We start from the raw sequence: 22125 nt of genomic DNA, 5'->3' as shown, positions 1-22125 counted from the left end.
ACAACGGGGAAGGTGATGGTCTCCCTCACATAGTAGACATGGAGGTTTGACCTTTCTTTCTTATCCAGGACTTTCATTTTCACTAGTTGATGGTGTGCTATCAATCTGATTGCCAGAGGTTGATGACACCGGATGGTGCGAACGGGGAGACCACTCTCTCAAGATTTGCAGAATGCAAGGACAATCTCGATGAAAATGGTTTGCTTTGCCAATTAGACAAGGATATCTAGGAGATTTAATGTGTGGATTTTCACTAGATGATTCATTGTTGCCCCCTTGCTTAACTGGCTTCTTCTTCTTTTTCTCCTTCCCTTTCTTCTTCTTCTCAGCTACTTGGTTTTTAGTGTCATTAGTTTCACCAAGCGAAGTATAAGGTGAAGGGATAACTTCAGTATCATCTAGTTGATGATTTGATTGCTGAGGAATTACGGTGTTTTGAACGACAAAGGTCGAGAATAGCCATACTAGTAGGCCGATTGTGATTCCCGGAAGGGACAATGTAGCCATATACAGAGCACTAATATCTCCCCAAGAGGAGAAAGGACTAGGATTCCCCCAAAGAGGGGTTCCTTGATTGGACTCCATTATCTCAACCTAAGATCAACGAAGGAACATGGATGTTATTCCGATTTAAATAAATTTTAAGACACTTTGATGCAACTTTGCTTTTTCAATTTTTAAGAGTCGAGAAAAAGCTAAAGGTGACTCTAGTCGCCTTCGATTTTTAATGAGCCTAAAGTGACAAGTGCTCAGATGGACCTTTTATTTTAAGGAGTCGAAAAGGAATGAAAGTGACTACTCTGGAAATCTAGACAGAGGGATTACCAAACCAATCACAAAACTGCAAAATACACCTTGGTGATAAATGATAGAGAAATTACCAAGGACTTATGTACAACAGTCAATCTTCCCGAATGTTGTGTTCAGTGCATTGCGATCGATAGGGCGATAGATAGGGCTTCCTAAGGATAAAGGGTATCAACCTATTGTGGTCTCCCAATATATACTCGATGGTACGGGGAGCACAAGTCCGTACTGGCACTTGTCGTATCAAAGAGGAGGAATCACCCAACCTTCAATGAAAACGATAGTTACTAGGTTTTACGACGCTGGAACATGTCTCTAGCCTAGACTTCTAGATGTGTTGCGTTAGGTTCCAAAGCATTTTTATGTTCATTGAGATTTATTTTAGAGTTGATCTTGCTTAGAAGTTTGTCTTTCAAGGTTCAACGCATGATGTAAATGTAAAATTCCTAAATATGCAATCTAAAATGATAAACAGTCGTTTATTTTGTTTTAGCAATGAAAATCCTAGCTACTAAGGAAAGAAGAGTACGATTCTTTCAACATAGAGCAAAGAGCACACACTAAATGCACTTTTCCTAAATCATCTTTCGCACACAGTCTAAATGCAAATGCAAATGCATGTATTTGTTTTTCGTTTCCTTAATGTGAGAATGTTTAAAAGGAAAACTAAGTATAGATCTGAACTATTTTTTTCAAAGCGACATTTCGACAATTTCTTTTCAAAACGAAAGGAAGACTAAAATGACACTTTCAATTTCGAATGGAAAACTGCTTTCGACACTTCAAATATTAAAAATTCAAATCAAATACAATGACAAAAGTATAATCGACTATCTAGAGGAGGAAGACTTTACAACACTCTTCTTTTGACTCAAAATGACAGTTACGACACTTTTTGCATAAAAAACGACAGTTCGATTAAGCTACTTTTGACAAAGGAGGACAGTAAATGATGGACAAATACATAAAAACATTTACAAATCCTAATCAATGGAGGCTGAATAATGTAAAGGAAGGAGGCTTTAGCAATGAGATACTGATCATGAACAACAAAAATACTGAATAAAGCTGAAAATCAAGAGGAAAAAACCAATTTTCAAAGAGAGAAACCGTATCACTCAATCATCGCACCTCCAACATAGGGAAACAGGGATGCATCTCCCTTGCAACACATGGGAGATGCGATGCATACAGGCTACCCAGTTACAGATAGTGTGATGGACCAGGAAGCGAAACTAAGTTTGGTTTTTGCTCAAAATTTGCAGCTAAGTTCAGTGATTTAGGCTGAGTTATGATGGACAGTAAAAACAAAGTATAGGGGTATGATCTTATGAAGTTATGAGCTACCGCAAGGGAACTTAGAATGCTTGTAAGTCAGACGTTCAATTCATAAACCAACCCGAAGATTGACTGAAGCAGCATTCATCTACTTCACAATTGCATAGCAAAGGCATTTCGAAGGCTAGCTGGTTAACTTCAGTCTCCGTCTGTAGTTTATAAAGCAAACAATAAACAAACAGAACAAACTATTCGTTCCCTAGCGGAGTCGCCATTTTGTTTCAAGGAAAACTAGTGTCGATTCGAACTGTTAGTCCCACTAATATGGGTAGCTATCTTAGAAACAAACAATCAAAGCAATTCGAGATTTCCTTTAAGTATAATAGATAAGAGGGAAGAAAAGAGGACCAACTTGGCTCTTTCGCTTGGATCCTTACTTGATTTCTCTTTCCCTTGATAGAATTTTCCACTTCTCTCCTACTTGTCCCACTTCAAAGAGTACCTGTAGAGTCAAAGTAACAGAAAACCATCAAAGCATCTCTATCTAAAACATCATAAACAATGCAGAATCAGAAACACATTGATAATACAATTGCATTCATAAACAATAAGATTCACAAATACACGATTATATGGAGGAAAACTCAAAGAACTTTATTAATAGTAGAAGAGAGGATTACAACCCAGCTGTCTGATCCAACATCATCCTCCCAGCATAGAAGCCCTCTTCACCTCATGAAAAGCAAGATCACCCAACAATACAATGTCTTTTCTCATAGATAAACCAACAACACTTCCTTAAAAATTACAAAATTCTAGCCTCCAGATCTCTCAGATGAGGGATCCATTTATAGATGTCTTGCAAGGGTGTGAGTCAGCTCTGGGTTTTTTATTAGTGTCATTCCACTGATAGTTCTTGGTTCCACTTGGAGATTTAATTGGTCTCTTACTCATCCCTAGGTGAATTCAGAGAGGCAAGTGTCACAGGAGAAGTTTCTGGAAGATTCCATGATCATCGACTTAGCAAACTATCTCTGCCATTTGTCTATTCTCGCTCTTCGCACCCTACAGAAGGCCATTTCAGTATGCATTGCACCTGGCTAGTGTGGCAGCCAGTATGCATCGCACCTTGACCATGGAGTAGTCAATATGGTCCAGTTTTGACCAGTTCTGAGTAGTTTTTCAGGTGGAATTTATGGGAAATGATGTAATCAGTTGACCATGATCCTTTAGGGTATGAATCAACACTTTTAGGGACTAAAAAGCCCTTGGTTTATGGACATATGAGTGTGGGGTTGCAGTGCCCAAATATGTCTATAACACCTCTTCAACCATGGTCAACCCCATTAACCATCTCAATCATTAAAGTAACATTAACATTAACATTAATGTAAGCTTGACCATGGTCAACCTCATCAACCTTAATCAAGCTCATCAACCCTCTTCAAACATGGTCAATCAATCCACCCCACATACGCAGGTTGTAACTAACACAACCCCATTTACTATTTTTTGATATACACTCATAAACTTATATCAACTACATTAACAAATAAATTTATACTATTATATAAATCATAAACAAAGATATATTATTATTAATATTAATATTTTATATTTTTATTTTGAAAAATTGATAATTCTAAAAAAATAATAAAATATTCAAATTTTACAAATTACACAACTCAAACTTACTATTTAAAAATTTAAAAAACTATTAAAAATGAAAAATGCACTTTACATAATTAAAAAAGATTATCTTGTCTCATCATTCTATCTCTCTCTGTTGTATCAGACTTCCTGCTGTTGTCTTTTATCCCCCTTGTCCTTCATAATAATTATCGAATTCGCTTTGTCCTTCTTAATAATTAACGCCAATAATTAATACAAGCAAACGAGAGAGGCCTGTTTTTTATCTCCTTTTTGTGTTTGATGAGAGCCGTCTATACTTTTGAAGCAATCGATCTCTCTATACAGGGCCACCATTGTGTACTGTGGAATAGAAGAGTCTTTCAGAATTAACTTAGTGGGACCGAGAACGAAAATTAGGAAATTTTCCAGTTATAATATTATTGTCCCCATTTTTATTTCATAAAATTTTCCAGTTATAATATTATTGTCCCCATTTTTATTTCATATTTTTAAATCATTCCATCTGCAACTTTTTTTTCATTTTCATTTCTTACCATTTCCTTTGTATAGTCTACAGTTATAAATTCGCTAGGTAAATAAATTTTCGTTTACTTAATTTCTTAACATTTCCTTTGTATAGCCTAGAGATATAAAGATAAATTTGCTAGGTAAATACATTTTCGTTAACTTTATTTCTTACCATTTCCTTTCTATAGTATAGAGATATAAATATGCTAGATAAATCCATTTTCATTTACTTTATGTAGTATAACCTGACATATTAGTAATTATTATTTCATCCGTTTCCATCTTTTTACTATGCCGCAATTTTTTTTTAATTGATTTTGTATTAAATTTAAAAGAGTTTTGTGTGAGGGGTAAGTTTGAGGTTGAATAGATTATTAAATTTATTTATACATTTAAAAATATCAATCAACTAAAAATTAATTAATCAATTAATTATAAAAACTTTATAATAATATCGTATAAAGCATATTATGATTAATGATGGATGAACATTATGAACTTGATTTGATAGTTGTTGGTAGTTCATCATTATTGGTGAACACTATATCCACTGAGTTAAGTAATTATTCATAATGCATGAATTCTTAAATATAAATGTAAAATTCTTTTAACTTATGTTTAAATATCACTAGTAACAGGATAGTGATTATTCATAATGCATAAACTCTTAAATATAAATGTACAATTGTTTTAGCTTATGTTTATATATCACTAGTCACATGATTCAATAGGCATAGGGGTTTGGCACTGATGCTTCATCTCAGGACAAGCATTGGTGACTAGTGAGGTGTAGTTGGGCAATTAAGCCATGGCCGGTGGAAGACTAGGAGGTTTGGCATTGGCGCTTCATCTCAGGTACACTATTGTTTTGATTGTACTAAGTGTTGACAATTTCATGAGGCCTAGGACTGTATGGATTCTTTGTGTTGTTACTTTATAGCCTGGTATATTTTGGGCTTCACAGTGGCAGGAATGTTCCTTTACCCTATTCCTGAAGTGATACAAATCTCCCTTCTATTTATTTGTGCCATCAATATCCTTTTATGCATCATTATTGAACATTTCTGGTGCCCACATCGGAAGGCCAATGTCAGTACGGAATAGAATTAGTAAGTTTCTCATATCGGAGGTGGATATAGAAGCAGGTGCTCCGATTAAACAAGCCATAATTATTTTTCTATGGCGGAAATGGCTAGCATCCTTTAACATTTCACATACTTTTAAATACATTAGTTGTAGGTGTTGTTGTAGATGGTGGAAATGATTGGGTTACTGGTGGTGCTACTCTTGTCTCACTTCCTGGACTGTTGTGAGTGGTAAGAAGCATCACTTTTGGTTTTACTACCTTCTAGGTGGTATATAAGAGGGAGCTTTGGTTTTACAAGTGTCTGTTTACATTCTATTATGGGTGATATGGGGGGTTGTGGATCATAGTGTTCTATGTTCGCTAGCTATCCGGGTTTCTTTATTGTTCTGGGATTTCCATTGTTGTTGTGTTCAACATGATTTTATGCCCGTACTGGTCTGTTGGCGAGTGTGGGATGGTATTTTTGGCAGTTTTCTGTATTTTCCGGCTTCTGGATAATCAATATTTCCACTTTATAGGGGGTGAGGACATTTAATATTATTTATGGAGTGGAGCTTTGCCTTGTTGACACAATCAAGTGGGTGGGATCTTGATCCTATATGTTTCTCTAGATATTCGATCTGACACATTTCTATATATGATTACCTATCCTCGTAACATTCTTTGGGGAATTTTACCTCTTTTGGCGATGCTTGGGTTTCTGACATATTCTCTTTTTCACGATTTATTTTATTCCATTGTGTTGGTAGGTGGATTTGTTCAATGTTTAGCAGAATTATCTAACATGAGGTGATTTGATTGGACGGTTTGAGGTTCTTTTATTGTTCTATATGAGATAGGGGGTGGAGCATTATTATGGTAGTAGTGAATGCTATTTGCATGGGGCATTAACTAACTTATATGTTTCCTGGAGTGTGGTGTAATGATGGTGTTGGGATTATGAATTCTATTAATTTTTTGTCAAAACGGGTATTGACATGTCTTTCTCACTTTCTGTAGAGAATTAGGGGGATTTGTCCCCGCCACTAGATTGGTGACATAACAATTTAGTCGCATACGACACCCACCGATCTAAGTAGACATGGTTGTTTCTAGGGATCAATTCGATTACCTTAATTTAGATGTATCGGACCACGATGCCTACATTCAGGCGTTGGCTATCAATTTGGCTTTCCACAATTGCCACTCCCTACGGGGGGCTGTTGGGCCCTTTGATCACTCGTCGTATACACAAATCCACAAGTCTACGACATATGGCACACATGCAGGGGATCGGGATGACATTGGGCCTTCTCTATTCTAGGATTCTCATCTGTTGTTGCACTCCAAAGGGAAAATAATCACTCCTGCAGCGGAGAAAAAATTACTCAGTTTCAGTCATGAAATCTTATGGGATAGAGTTTCATGTTTACAAAAGCGTGCGCTGGTTGGTCATTAGGATTTTTAATAACCCCCTCATTAGAATATGTAGGATTAGATTAAAGCTCAATGGGCGCCCATTCTTGGATATTCACCAAAGGCTAGCTGTCTCATGAATTCGTGGTATAGCTTCCACTTCCTACACCAGGAGGACCTTGAACGCATCATGAACATGCCATGGGTTTGGGGTAGGAGTTTTCTTCAACTACATCAATGGTATGTTGGATTTAATCCATTGTAGGATACTCCAAAAAATAATTACATCTGGGTGAAGCTACCTGGTTTTCCATTAGAGTACTGGACCAGACAGGTCTTGAAGGCTATAGGAGATGTGATTGGTCGGTTCATATATATTGATCCTAGCTATCTAGAAGCAATAAATAAAAGGGTGGTGTGGATGTTAGTTGAAATGGGTTTCATGGTTGGGCTCTCAACTCATATTGATCTGGCATGGAACCAAATTAGGCACAGGGAATGACTCAACTTTTGGGGGTTTCCTTTCAGATGTTTGTTGTGCCCTCAGACAAGAAACTTAATGAACAGATGCCTTAAAAGGAACATACTTCATCAACATGGCCACTGTCATGACAGTTAGTGGCGGGATATACTGTCTGGGGATGAAGAATGAGAGATGCAGAGCTCAGGTATTGATTATTCTTTTGAAAAAACTCAATTACATTTCGATATGCCTTCTTTTGAACATTCTACTTCCCTGGGTCCATCTTCTGCCCCTATACCTCCTCTTCGGGTCGAGCGAGATTCCACTATATTTTGGATGGTTTGGGTTCCACATATGGTCAGAAATTCTCCGCCTTTACATGATTCTCATTAGCCATCTGAGCCATCTGAGCCTCCTCCAGATCCACTACAACAATATCCCTCTACTTCTGTTGATCCTCTTGCAAACTCGACCATTAATGTCTCACATATTTACCCTCCTTTAGCATATTCTACTATTTCCTTGCACATGACGTCATCTCCTCTGTCCCCGAATTTCCTGACAATGGTTTATCCCCACACAACTCTGTGGGTAGCGACATTGAAATTCTTATGAACAATCCTGCCATGGATCTTGCGGCCTTGACCATCCAACATGGATGACCATTGAATTCCCCTCCTTCCATTAGTCCCATGTCTGCATGAAACATAACGGTGCATCGACAAGGGGGTAGAGGGTCTAGGCAATACAATAAACATATGTTGGTGAAATCCGTACATTTCTCTAAATCTAAAGCGTTAAGAGACATTCCTATATTTTCCATGAATTCCCCTAAGGCACTTGGAGCAGAGTTTCTCTCTAATGATGTACCTTAATGAACTGCCTTACCTTGAACTATTGTGGTTTGGGGGATGAATCTAAATGGTTAGCCCTAGAGCACCTTTTTGGGTCAATTTGACCATTTATTATTATGTTACAGGAAATGAGGTCAGGTTCACATAGAGTTGTTTCAAATTTTAAACATTTTCTTCTAGAATGGCATATGGTAGTAGTGGATGTGATGAGCACTAGTATTGTAGCAAGAATGATGTAACTCCTAGGGCTACCAACTTTACTTCATCAACCCGGGGCTCCTACAAACTTGGAGGTGACAGTGTTGTATACACAAATAGATGTAATGGTCTACTCTTGTCACTGTTCAACTAGTGCGATAAACCAGTAGGTTTTCTCAAACCACTCTTCTATTAATTAGAAGAAGTTGCCTATTTTCAGGAATGAAAGGAGGAGGAGGAAAAATTATCCTTAATGCAAGAAAAGGAATGTTTCCTATTTTAAGGAATGAAAGAATGAATTGGAAGATGCTTGTAAAGTGACATGAAATCCCTTAGCTACTCATTGACACATTTCGCTTGCAAAAGAAACCTAGCTTAACCCTATTTATCACATGTGATGATCTAAACTAACTGAGCATGGAATCTATTCTATGGAGTATTATAATTGTTGCATGCATGTGCTAATTAAGAAATGTAAAAAAACTCTAAATTTTCTTTATGTTTTCATTTTATGAATGCAAATGGTAATCTCCACTTGTTCTTTGATATGGGAAACATGTATGGAGGAAGAGGGTTAGAATGGTCTCAATGGTATGGAGGTCAAGTAGATGCCTAATCCCAACTTCAGTGATGATTTTGCTAAATTTGGGCTCAAAACAGACTGCTACAGGATTTCCTCTAGGAAAACTACAAGATGTCCTAGTTCTCCTATAGGATCCCCTGTTTTACTACAAGAAATGGGCCGAAATCTTAGGAAGTATTTTAGAAGGTGTAATAAAGCATGGGAAAGGTAGATAATGGAATAATAAGGTATGGAGAGGGTGAACACTATCCAGAGCTCAATCAAGTGGTATAAGATGGTTGGATTTGCTCAATGGAAATGACAATTTTTACTTATAAAATAAGAATTCATTTTGAGATTTTAGTGGACTTTGGAAACATGGGTGGATAAGGCTTGGATGAGGAAAATGAGATGAGGTCTCCTTGCAATGTATAAGCTCCTACAACAACACACATTATTTCCTACATCTATGCACAAATTCTTCTATACATGGGAAAGATCTATTAAATGAAAGAAAACATAGTTATTACCATCTAATGGCTAAGTTCATGAATGGAAGTGCTTTGAAACCAATGAAAAACTTAAGAGATTAAAAATGACAATTGCAACTGATCCTAAGAAACTTAAAGACAATGACCCACTCATCAAGAAACCCTAGATTATGCAGCAAAGCAAGAACTCAATTTTTGGGCTGCATGAAAGTATCCCTCAAGTCATGATACCAAAAGGGAGATGAGGTGAAAGCCACTATCATTAGATTTTCTCGAATGTATTTTGTCTTTATGATACCACTGATCTAACTATCCGCAAATGGAAGCAAACTAATCAATCATACCACTACTTGCAAATTAAGAACACAAAAATCAGTTCAACAACTAACTATGAATGTAATCTAAGCATACATATACAAAAAGAGGAACCTATGTTGCTAGGATTGGGCCCTAACCCAAGAGCTTCAGCCCTCTGAGTCAACTCAGTGTTAGATCAAGGGAATGCTTCTCATTTCCATTAAAATATAAAAAATACACAAGAGTGATCAGTCACAATGCCTCAACTGGAAAATGCCTCTTGGCTACAATAAACAAAAGTCGAATCCTAATGAGGTTCTAGGCCTTCTTATTTATACAACTAAAGTTACCAACAACTTCCTTAAATTTAGGGAGGGTTGGCTCCAAAACTCCAGATCAACTGGTCTTCAACTATCACTGGCTTGGATGCCAATGATCTTAATGGCTCGATTGCTTGCAATTCCAAGATGATGAGATTTGATGGAGGAATATCTGAGTGAGTGATGAGTTAAGGAGGGAGATCCCTTCTCCTAAACTCCCTCTTGCTTGTATCCTTCGAGTTCCTGCACTTTAATTAGCCAAAATTTGCTCCAAAACTTGCAATCAATGCACATTAGACCACAAGAAATGACATCTCATCTTTACCGTTCTCATTAAGCAAAATATAACAAAACATGTAAAGAATTATGAGAAAAGTTGATTTTATTAAGTTGGAGAGTTGCATTAAGGTCCATATAGTTTACCCATTGATGAGCTTGATCAGGATGCTTGTGGATTATCTAGGGATTTGGATATCTTATGGGATCTTAGATGGGCCACGCTGTAAGTATACAAATTTTTTGAAGGTATATTGGTTTCTGGATATATCAGAGGATTAGCACGCATAATTCATTTCCTTGATTTATATGCACCATATCAGGACAAAATAACTTTTTGGGAATGTATGAAGGCATGTGATATAATTAAAATTGTATCTCTCATTATTATTAGGGATTTTGAATGCTACTATATCCAGAGAGGAAGTATGGGGGGTTCAAAGGAAATGAGATTCTCTGGCTGACAGATTTATTGAAATCTTTGACATAAACCACCTAGTTGATATTAGGCTAGTACCACTTTCTCCTACTTGGAGAAATGGTAGATCAGGGACACAATATGTTGAAAAATAGTTGGATCGACTTTCGGTGCATGAGAACCTCTTTGAACGACTAGGGAATATGTAGAAAATTGCACAAAAAGCATACTAGTTTGGGCATCCTTTTTAAGTTTAACAGAGTTTGGTTAGAGGATACAACATTCAATGAATTCATTAAAACTAAATGGCTCTTATTCAAGAGGGATGTGAATTGATTGGAAATGAAGCATATCTCAGAGAAATTAAAGACGCTCAAAAGCAAAATTGGAAATTTGGAAAGATTGAAGAAGAAAGAACTTACAAAATACCTTAGTGATATAGTGGTGGAGATGGTGCGTATTCGAAAGGATATGTAAAAGGTATTAGCATAGGCGGATATGTGGGATCACTTGAAAACATTAGAATAAAAGAGGGGGAATATACTATAGATTCAAGAGACTGCATGGTGCTTCAAAGGCAGGGCTTTGTGGATCAAGGAGGGGGATAATAATAGACACTTCTTCTATAAATATGAAAATCAAAGAAGAAATATCAATACTATTTTTCGTATTTAGAATAGTCGTGGGGAAAAGGTTTATACAACAGAGGAGATATAAGAGAAGCAATACAATATTTTGAAACCTTCTATTAATCAAGGATGGTTGTCGACATTGATGATTAGATCTGGGCTATGGAAGAATTCCACTATATTTTCAATGAAGAACATAATAATGTACTATATAACCTAGTCTCCCTTGACTAAATTTTGAGGGTACTAAAATCCTTTAAAAAAGACAAGTGTCCGGGGCTGAATGGTTGGATGGTTGATATATTTCTACACCTCTTTGATTTGATGGGTAATGAGCTATTGGATATGGTTGAAGAAGCTCAGACTACTCGTAGGGTATCAGGCACCATAAATTATAATTTTATTGCCTTGATTCTAAAGGTCATCGATACTGCTACCTTCTCTGACTTCCAGCCTATTTCGCTCTGTAACACCTGTTACAAACTCATTTATAAGATTATTGCATAACAATTAAAGTGGACTCTCTCGAATTATATTTCTCAAGAGCAATTTGGTTTTCTACATAACAAATTGATACATGATGTTGTGGCTATAATGCAGGAGGTGATTAACTCTATCCATACAAAGAAATTGGAGACCTTGGTCATGAAAATTGATTTAAAGAAGGCATATGAATGTGTATATTGGTCACTTCTTCGTCTTATTATGTTGAATATTGGTCTATCTATCAATATGATTGAATGAATCATGGTTTGTGTGACCACTTTACAATTCTTTATGCTTGTAAATAGATACTCATCGAACTTCTCCAAGGCTTATAGAGGTTTGCGTCAGGGGTGTTCTCTCTCGCCATTACTATTTATACTGGTGATGGACAAACTCAACAATAAGAAAAATAATGCTCATGCCAGGGGACTGTTCATGGGTATTAATATGGGTGTTCGCATAAACATCACACGGTGCCTCTTTGTGGATGTTTTTCTCTCTTTCAGGATGGTGTCCAGAGCACAATGGATGGTTATGCATCAAATTATACAAATATTTGGGTTTGCTTCAGGTATGCTTATCAATGAAGAGAAATCAATGATGATATACTCTTATGGCACATAGGAGGAGATCAATTTCATTGCTAACATCTTCCATTTACTAGCACAGCTTCTGGAGGAAGGATTCACATATTTGGGATATCGACTAAATCTAAACAATTACAGGATTGCGGACTGACAATGGTTACTGGACAAATTCCACAAAAAATGAATAATTTGGCGCACAAATGGTTAACACTAGCTGGTAGATATATTATGGCACAAATGCTTCTTTAACAATTAACGATATGTTGGGCACACCTTTTTATCCTTCCTTCTTATGTGGTTAATAAAACAAAAAGTATTGTGGCTCATTTCATTTGCGCGAGGACGATGAATAGACATAGGTTCCATTTGATTAAATGGGAGAGGATCTCTGTTCCGAAAGAATATGGCAGATGGGGGCTCCTAGATATTAAATATTTCGAATGGGCACTAATCATAAAATATCTCTGTCATGCACTTTATCGAGAAGTAATATGGTAAGATATTATAGAATCCAAGTATTTATACAATAGGGAAACATAAGACTGGATTATTTCTGGGCACATTGGACTCAAATTTGGTTCTTGTATATGGAACAACTTTCACAAAATCAAAGAATGGATCCTCCGGAGGATTACCTGGGCATTTGGTACAGGAAACTAGATTATTATTGGTAAAGGAATCTTTGACATGGAGGGGACACACAGTTTACCTAAAGACACCATAAACATAATGCACTATAGAGGTTATTTCATCTTGGCATAGGTCATTGTGGGATGGCAAGGGCTATTTCCTATCTAGCGTAGGGTGGAGGAAATGGGTTTATCTGGAAATTTTGCAGATGAATGGAGAAGATATATATAATCCCTTTGTAGGTCAGGAATTTTTTGGAATGAGGGCAGAGATTGCATCATATGTGATGGTATATTACGTGACAACTCGGTGGTCGTTGCCGATACGTATAGGTACATAGTCACTTCCATGCACTCATTTACACAGTCGTGTTGGTTTTATAAAATCTGGAAATTAAAGGTTCCTTATAAAATTATACTATATTCTTGGTTGGTTTGGCATGACAAGACTTTGACATGGGAGAATCTAAGGAAAAAAGGTATAAAGGGGCTTGGTAGATGCTCACTTTGCAAAAATGCACTGGAGACAAACATACATATGCTCTTGGATTGCCCGATTACTATGCAGGTTTGGCGCTTCATCATGATACAAAACAACATCCCTTTCATACAATTCACGTCCATAGAACTATGTTTGAATTGGTGGTTGGTGCGTGGCGATCGTCTACAAGCTATACGTCTATTAGTTTTTTGGGAAGTATGGAAAACTCATAATGGTTTTATATTTGAAAATTATGAAATGAGCACTTTCAGGATTTTATACAAAATTGGAACTTGGATGGATACTATAGGAGCAATTTCACTGAGAGTTAAGGATCTTTAGATCCAAAATTCTCTTCCTCAAATTATGTTTCCTACAAGTTTCATTGATGTGGCAGCACAATGGGGACAATGTGGATGTGGAGTATGGCTCAAATTGGATTATAGGACACAATACAAAATCTCATGGAATGCAGGTACAAGTACTAACAAGAGGGAAGATGTAATGGCACTATGGGGACTACTGTGGTTTACTAGAAGACCGGATATTTATAACATTAATATAAACAGAGACTCAAGAATGCTCATTGATGTGATTAGTGCAAATACTTCTTTTTCCCCACCGAATCTAAATGGTTGGATTTCTCACATTCATGGACTCAGACAAACTTTCCATCACATCACTTTTCAACATATATACAGGGAGGCCAACACTGTGACGGACCTTCTATCAAAAAAGGGCTTATCTAATGACACTAGGTACATGTTATATTCATATCTGGAAGATAATCATATTAGAGAGAAGGGATCAATAATTCTGCCCTAGACTCTTAGAAATTATATTTTGACTGTCACTCTGTTTTTGATATACTTTGGTTATGATTATATAGGATGTGTACCTTTGAGACATAGCTGAAACATAACTGACTATAATAGTAATATATGGTTAATAGAGTCTTGGATAAATTTGTATAGAAGTTTATAATCTTGCAGAAATATGTATTGATACATTATATAAACTAGTTTTTTTTCATGTGAAAAGAAAACTTAACCAAATAATAATAGAAAGAAGAGATCATAACTTACCCTAGACTTTTACAAATTATATTTTGACCGGTTTTTGATATACTTTGGCTATGACGATATAGATTTGCATAACTAAAATATTATATATATGGTTAATAGAGTCTTGAATAATTTTTTTATAGAAATTTGTAATCTTGCAAAAATATATATTGGTACATTATATAAATCAATATTTCTTTCATCGAAAAAAACCTAACCAAATAATAAATAATTCAAGTATCTGTAAACAATTCGCTGCCACCTAAGAGTCTTTCGGGAAACCTCGAATGTCGAGCTATCACAAATTCGCTTGTATTTATGGGATGTTTGTTAGCGTTTGAGGTTCTTGGTTTTCTATCCCGTAAATAACAAAAGCGGTTTCGAGTCTCCACAACGGGTCTCTTCAAAAGGAATTATTGAACAATTATTGCCGGCATGAGCGAGTGATTGACACGTTCATTCTTCAATTTCTGACGTATATTGCGTCGGAGCTCATCACACTTGGCACGAATCGACAGCAGTTGCTCGTTTCGTAAAAACCATGAGCTATTGAAAATAATTTTATTAAGTACTCACCCCAACGTGACAAACATATTTTAAGAAAAATATCAAAACTCGTTGAAAAATATCCAACAAATGGTGTTGTGTAACTATGCTATTATTGTTGCCTTGAGAGTTATTACTCAATTATTGGATTTGTCTGTTATAAATGTTTCCTTAAGTAGCAGTTACCAATCTTCAATGTCAATAAACCATATAAATAGAATTCTATTATTCTACTATTAATGGTAATTTGATAATTTTATTACTGTTAAATGATATTTGTTTCTAGCTATATTGTATTTTTATACATAAATTGATCAATCCATTAAATTACACATTGATATTGATTTTAATTAATAAATGGATCAACCCATTAAACTACATTCAAATTTATAAATCTTATAAATAAATTATTACTTAATTTTTATAAAATTGATAAACTCCAAAATGAAATACACTTTTTGTGAATTGCCAAATTTTTACCACATCCCTTTCCCTTTTCAAAACATTTATAACATTATCAATCTTCATACATCTCAATTAGTCACTTAACCTCTTAAATATCATATAAACCATATTGGTAAAAACATTTGTAACACCAACAATCTTCTTTTTTTTCAGAAAGAAAATCATTATATTATATTGAGGGTATATATACAAAATATTCAGATAGATCTGCATATAGAAATACTCCTGGAGATGGCCGATAGAGTATAAAGCATATCATGAAACAGATAGCCAAAGGATTTATAAGAGATCGCCATCGGACCGTCAAGTATCAAAATGAACAAAATGGAAACATAGAAAGACAAGCATACAACACCATTCATCATATTGGTAGATAGAGTGCAGAAAAAGAAGAGAGAACATATTTGGAGGAGATAGTAGAATCCTCGAAAATTTTGAGGTTCCTCCACTTCCAAAGGCACCATATAGTGATAGGAAGGATCGGACGTAGAACAACCTCTTGTCGTCCCCACCAGGCAAAAGCTACATCAACAGAGATGAAGTTAAGATGCGGAAAGGAAAGAAACAGAGCAAGTTCATACCAGATTTGTTGAGAGACCGAGCATTTGAAGAATAAGTGGAAGTTTGATTCCTCCTCCATTTTGCAGAGGACACATCTGCTTGGCCCATGCCAAGATCGCTTCCTTAAAGAATCCCAAGACAAATTTTTGTTGAAGAATACTAGCCAAGAGAATAAGGTCACTTTGAGGGGGCAACCAAGCTTCCACCAGTAGACTGAAAACGCTAACCATTCATTTTGTTTGATTTTGATATGAGATCCAAAGATATATCCTTAGCAATTGCATGAGAGGAAGAGAGGGATAAAGACAAGACCAGATGATCTTCATTTGAAGAGCGCATTAACCCACCCAGATGGAGAGAGGATATGAGATTGTTCCATAGAAGGAGCAAGTCCTGTGGGAGGCCGATATCGCGATAGACCATATTGATAGATATAGACCATATTGGTATTCTTTATAAACCTCAATTAATCACTTAACCTCTTAGATATAGATAGACCATATTGATATTCTTTATAAACCTCAATTAATCACTTAACCTCTTAGATATAGATAGACCATATTGGTATTCTTTATGGAAGTTAATCGCCACCATCAATGTTACTGCTATGATAACTTTCTATTTTATTGCATTGAATGGCCAGGGTGGAATAATCGTCCACCGGACTACAATAATGTATATTTGGCTATTTCTTTGTTCGTAAAAATTCCTAACATATTCAATTTTGACCGGAACCCTAGATGGTCTCGGTTAAAAATTATTCAAATTTTGATATTATTGAGGGATAAAATATGGTTTTTTTTTTAATAGTTTCACGAAGCTCAAATTTCGTTTTAAGCCATACCGCACCTATTAAAATAACAAAAACATCTTTCCCATGAACGCCAAACAAAACATTCCTCTCTCATGATAATATCCACGTGACCTTTAAAATAAATAATGAGCTCAAGGACCAAAATTATTATAGTCAATCATACAGATGGGACTGACATGAAAATTATTCAATATCGATTCTACCAATTTTGTGGTGATGGATTTTGATATGATTTAGGTAAAATATGTGATTTTTCCCATAGTGCCATTATGAGCAGTAGCGTTATGAAACTTATTGCATACATCGATAGGAAAACATGCATCATATAATACAGTTCACATAAACCTATGCATCAAAGTTTATATGCAAAATTTATAAGTTAGTATGGTCTATGTTTATATACATGTGAAACATGCATGGCACCATCGTCCAAAATAGCAGCACCGCCAAATTCTGCACCATTCTGCTTCATTGAACATGGTTCGACTTATTCACAACCTAAAATATCATGACTATGATTTTTTCCATATTTTTCATCATTAAAAGGTTTAAATTATCTCTAACGTTAACATAAATATGCATGGCTGAGATCTCCTGTCATTGCACGGTGCACCCACAAACACTTACAGATTCTCTCATTGTGCTGCATTGTTAGATGATTGTCCCTGAGAAATGCTGGTTCATTAAATCAACAGGTAAGGTATTTTTGTCTATGGAGTTGTGCTATAATTTGATAATTTTATGTATTGTTTTTGGAGTCGGATCAGTGCATTGATTTTGGGTACGTGAGAATGTTTTTAGTTTCTGAGAGTACCAGATGGTTGAAATAGTTTGTGTGAGATGGAGGAATAGTTAAAGGGTTAGCATGGTATTTGGTGTCATGTATATGAAGCATTAAAACTTCTTGCATAATTTGTTCTACAGGTTTTGAAGATTCGTATTGAGGATCTTGTGAGATGGAGGAATAGTTAAGGGGTTAGCATGGTATTTGGTGTCATGTATATCAAGCATTAAAACTTATTGCATAATTTGTTCTACAGGTTTTGAAGATTAGTATTGAGGATCTTGTTTTATTTTAAATTATAGCAAGACCTTAACTACAGCGAGATCGTCCTAGAATTACTGGCCGTTGGGGGCTCTATTGATTCACAGAGTTGACTTCCATAAACTAGTAGAGTTGGAAATATTCAAATTTTTACATTGCCTTACTAAAGAGCAGAAGATAGTTTAGGACTCCTCATGGTGGCAAGATTAGAGACCTTAGGAAGATCAGATAACTAGAGAATTAAAGAAACACGAGGGTTTCTCTTTGAAGGATTAAGATGGGTAAGGTTTCAGCTTCAGAAAATAATGGCATATATGGGGAAGCACCCAAGGTTCCAAAGGTTGAGGTTCATAAACAGAAGCTTTCAGTTGTGCCACTAGTGTTTCTCATATTCTATGAAGTTTCAGGTGGACCTTTTGGTGTTGAAGGTTCTGTGAGAGCCGGGGGTCCTCTTCTAGCTATTTTGGGCTATCTCATTTTCCCATTGATATGGAGTGTTCCGGAGGCTCTTGTGACTGCTGAAATGGCTACAATGTTTCCTGAGAATAGTGGTTATGTTGGGTGGATTTCTGCAGCTTTTGGGCCATCCTGGGGATTCCAACTAGGGTGGTGGAAATGGCTTAGTGGAGTCCTTGGCAATTGTCTCTATCCTGTATTATTCTTGGACTATCTCAAATCACTAGTTCCGATTGTGGGTAGTGGGCTTCCGAGAATCATGGCCATTTTGGCACTCACCATTGCCCTGACCTATCTGAATTACAGGGGTCTGACAGTTGTTGGTTGGGCTGCAGCTTGTCTGGGAGTTTTTACTCTTCTTCCCTTCTGTGTCATGACGATACTTGCAATACCAAGGCTTAAGCCTTCCAGATGGCTAGAGATGGATTTGCAGAAGGTTGACTGGAATGTTTATCTCAATATTTTATTCTGGAATCTGAATTACTGGGATAACATAAGCACACTTGCAGGGGAGGTAGAGAATCCAAAGAAAATTATTCCAAAATCCTTATTCTTCGCAGTAATTCTTGTTGTAGGTACCTACTTGATTCCCCTCCTCTCAGTTGCTGGTGCAATAGAAGTTGTTAGAGACAATTGGAACGATGGCTACTTTGCAGAAGCTGCCTACATTTTAGGTGGGGCATTGTTCCAGTGCTGGATAGCAACAGCTGCTGGTTTGTCAAACATGGGTTTATTTGAGGCAGAAATGAGCAGTAATTCTTTTCTTCTTCTTGGAATGGGAGAAACAGGTCTGCTTCCTGCCGTTTTTGCGGTGAGATCAAGATATGGAACTCCTCTTCTGGGCATTATGTTCTCTTCTGCAGGTGTACTTTTACTATCATCACTGAGTTTTCAAGATCTTGTAGCAGCTCAGAATTATCTGTATTGCTTTGGGATGTTTGCAGAGCTTGCGGCCTTTGTATGGCTAAGAATCAAGGAGCCAGGAATTGATCGCCCTTATAAAGTTCCTGTTGCAATTATTGGAGTTATTATTCTCTGCCTAGTACCTTCATTGCTACTGATTTTGGTTGTATCAATTGCTTCCTTTAAAGTGATGGCTGTCAGCATCTTTGCTGTCTTAGTTGGGTATGTACTGTGGGTATCTCTTTTGTTCGTGAAGAACAAGAAATGGGTGAACTTTGTGACAGTTTCAGAGCTTCCATGTGCTCCCTGTGATGTAGCAGTGCCCGATGCAGAAGTTGGGCTGCTTTCAAGTGAAAGTACCTAATGTCATGTCTGATAAAATACATGACTGTTTTAGATTCTTGCTCACGGCAGGAGAGGATGAAAGAATTGGTGTATTGAACTTTGAGGAGTTTGCCTGTGGCCAAAAAAAACACGGCGAACGTTTCTTATGCTAGAATCCTTGGATCTCCCAGGAACCTTGGGGATTTGAATAATACTATAGAGAGAAGAACAAGCCCTGTAGTGAGGGGTAATCTTATGCGAATTTCTGTCTTAGATAGATGCATGGGAGTCGGATTCTAAATCAGTCATGTATTGGCAAGAAATTATTTCTCTATTTTGGCGATATTAAGTACATTTGAAGTAGTTAGCATTGTTGTTTGTCTCGTTTCTGCAAAAATCTGAGGCCATATTTAGTGTTGTTCATTGATTGGTAAATGCCATCAAGATATGACAGTGAGTAATTAGTAATTTATTCTTATTTTCACCATTGCCTCGAGTCGGATAATTTTTTCCTAATTCTTTCTGTGTAAATGGCAACAAGTAATTCACTCCTAAAAAGTTGATTGATCTAACTTGTCCAACCCAGAAACATTTTTGTGGTAATATTGAAAGTATTCATGTGTGTACTGGCATATTATTGAAAATTGAACCATGGGAAGCAGAAGCAAACCTTGATGCAGTTATTTTCTTTTCCTGGATTTATATTGAAACAAACATTTTCTGTTTTCTATTTATATGTGTGTACTTGCATATTATTGAAAATTGAACCATGGGAAGCAGAAGCAAACCTTGATGCAGTTATTTTCTTTTCCTGGATTTATATTGAAACAAACATTTTCTGTTTTCTATTTATATTGGAGATGTTCTCTTTTCATTGATGTTTGATGTTTCCTTTTTATTGGAGATGTTTCTTTAAGCATCCATGTTTCCTCAATTGTGTGGATGTTTTTATAAACATGGATATCTATACACCTCTATATGGATTCACTACTATGGCTCATTAATTCAGCCATGTAGAGTATATTATGTAAATTTTTACTCATTCTAATTAATTTGCATTCTCTCTCAAGTTTGTTTCTGTTTTATTTTTTCTTTTGCAATTTTAGTGTGATTGTTCTGTTAGGTAGGTTCATTGCAAATAGTAGTAGAGTGAGGTTCTTGCTAGGAGAAAATACATAATCATTTTATTTGTAGGTTCAAGAGGAAGATGCAAACAGAAAGAACAAAGTTCTCATTAGCAATTCTTGTCACCACGCATAACTATGTCAAGTTGAAGATAAATATTTTGTACAAGCTCAGATGCAAAGGCTTGCACTGAATAACAATGACTATAGAGGTTGAGCCAACATCATCCATCCAGAAAAATAGGTATCTCAACCTTATGGATGAGGTCTATGGCCTTATTAGCTTCTCAATGTCCCCTTTCACATTGATTCTTGTACCACTCTAGATGACATTTGGACAAAGTTTGAATCTCCCTTTGGAAGGCAAGATGAAATGAGGCCACATGCTCGAGGTAGAATTGAATTATTGGGATCTGAGAAGATTTTGTTGGCAATATGGTGTGCATGGTCCTAGCTAGCTTATGTTGGCATTGGTTCATGATGCCAACTAGTTCATGCTGGCATTGATGTCAACCCTATGTAGACTAGGAGATGGTTGGATGTGTTCCTTGTATTGTGGTTGCAACTAGTTGAGTTGAAATTGGTACAGTTGTGTTGGCATTGATGTCAACAATATGATGTCACACTCATTATAGTCAGATGATGGCGTTGGTGTGGTTGATGGTTTGTTAACAACGTTACAGGTGGATGATGCAAATCTACTTGTGATGGAGATAATGAGTTGGCACTCATCTAGGTCTTCATGCTTTTGTTCATGGAGATGAATTTTTGCAATGATGGTTTGGTCTTATGATGATGATGGAGATGTGCTATAGAGTGTTGAAGGTCTGTCAGAGGTGTTGCAACTTCTGCATATGTTTGTTAGAGAGTGGAGGACTTGTTTGTACTCTTGCCAACCTTGTTTGTTGGTCCTTTAGGTCAATGAGGTAGTGGAACTTAGGAGACAAGTTTGACCCAAGTGCATAGGTATCAAAGGACTTCGAAGATGTTTGGAAGTGATTTCAGATGCTAGAGAAGATGCCCAAATAGTTGGCATAGGTTCTGAACTGAAGGTCCATTGATTTTCCTTATGGTCTGCCCTAGTCGTTGTGATGCACACTTATGCATGTGGTTGAAAGTCTCCAGTAGTTGGGAAATAAGCTTATACATGTGGTTGTAGTTGAGATCAGCTAGTGTTGTGCTTACTACTGTGGCATAAAGCAAGTTTTTCTCTGCATTCCTCGTGCAAATTGGATGAAAATTGACATGGAAATTCCGAGATATTTCTAGATTAAGTTGTAATGATCACGAATGGTTTGAAAAGGTCCTCTAATGCTATGAACACCTTTAGTGCATAAGTAGTGGTGTTACTAGGTTGATTTTTTCAAATTTGTGTATTCTTGATCCCATACCTAAGGTGATTTTC

The 22125-nt window shown here is 36.4% G+C and overlaps 1 pseudogene; it reads left to right on the top strand.

Annotated features, from left to right (window-relative positions):
* Positions 1 to 18190: 18190 nt before the first annotated feature.
* LOC149173088 (putative polyamine transporter At1g31830 pseudogene) lies at positions 18191 to 19636 on the top strand (annotated as a pseudogene).
* Positions 19637 to 22125: the final 2489 nt, after the last annotated feature.

Source organism: Pinus tabuliformis, chromosome 4_2, assembly GCF_031772625.1.
Source record: "Pinus tabuliformis cultivar Carrire ecotype Pingquan chromosome 4_2, CPIR1, whole genome shotgun sequence".
NCBI classification, from domain to species: domain Eukaryota; kingdom Viridiplantae; phylum Streptophyta; class Pinopsida; order Pinales; family Pinaceae; genus Pinus; species Pinus tabuliformis.
The sequence above is the reverse complement of the archived record's forward strand: the minus strand, read 5'-3'. Positions and strand labels throughout refer to the sequence as shown.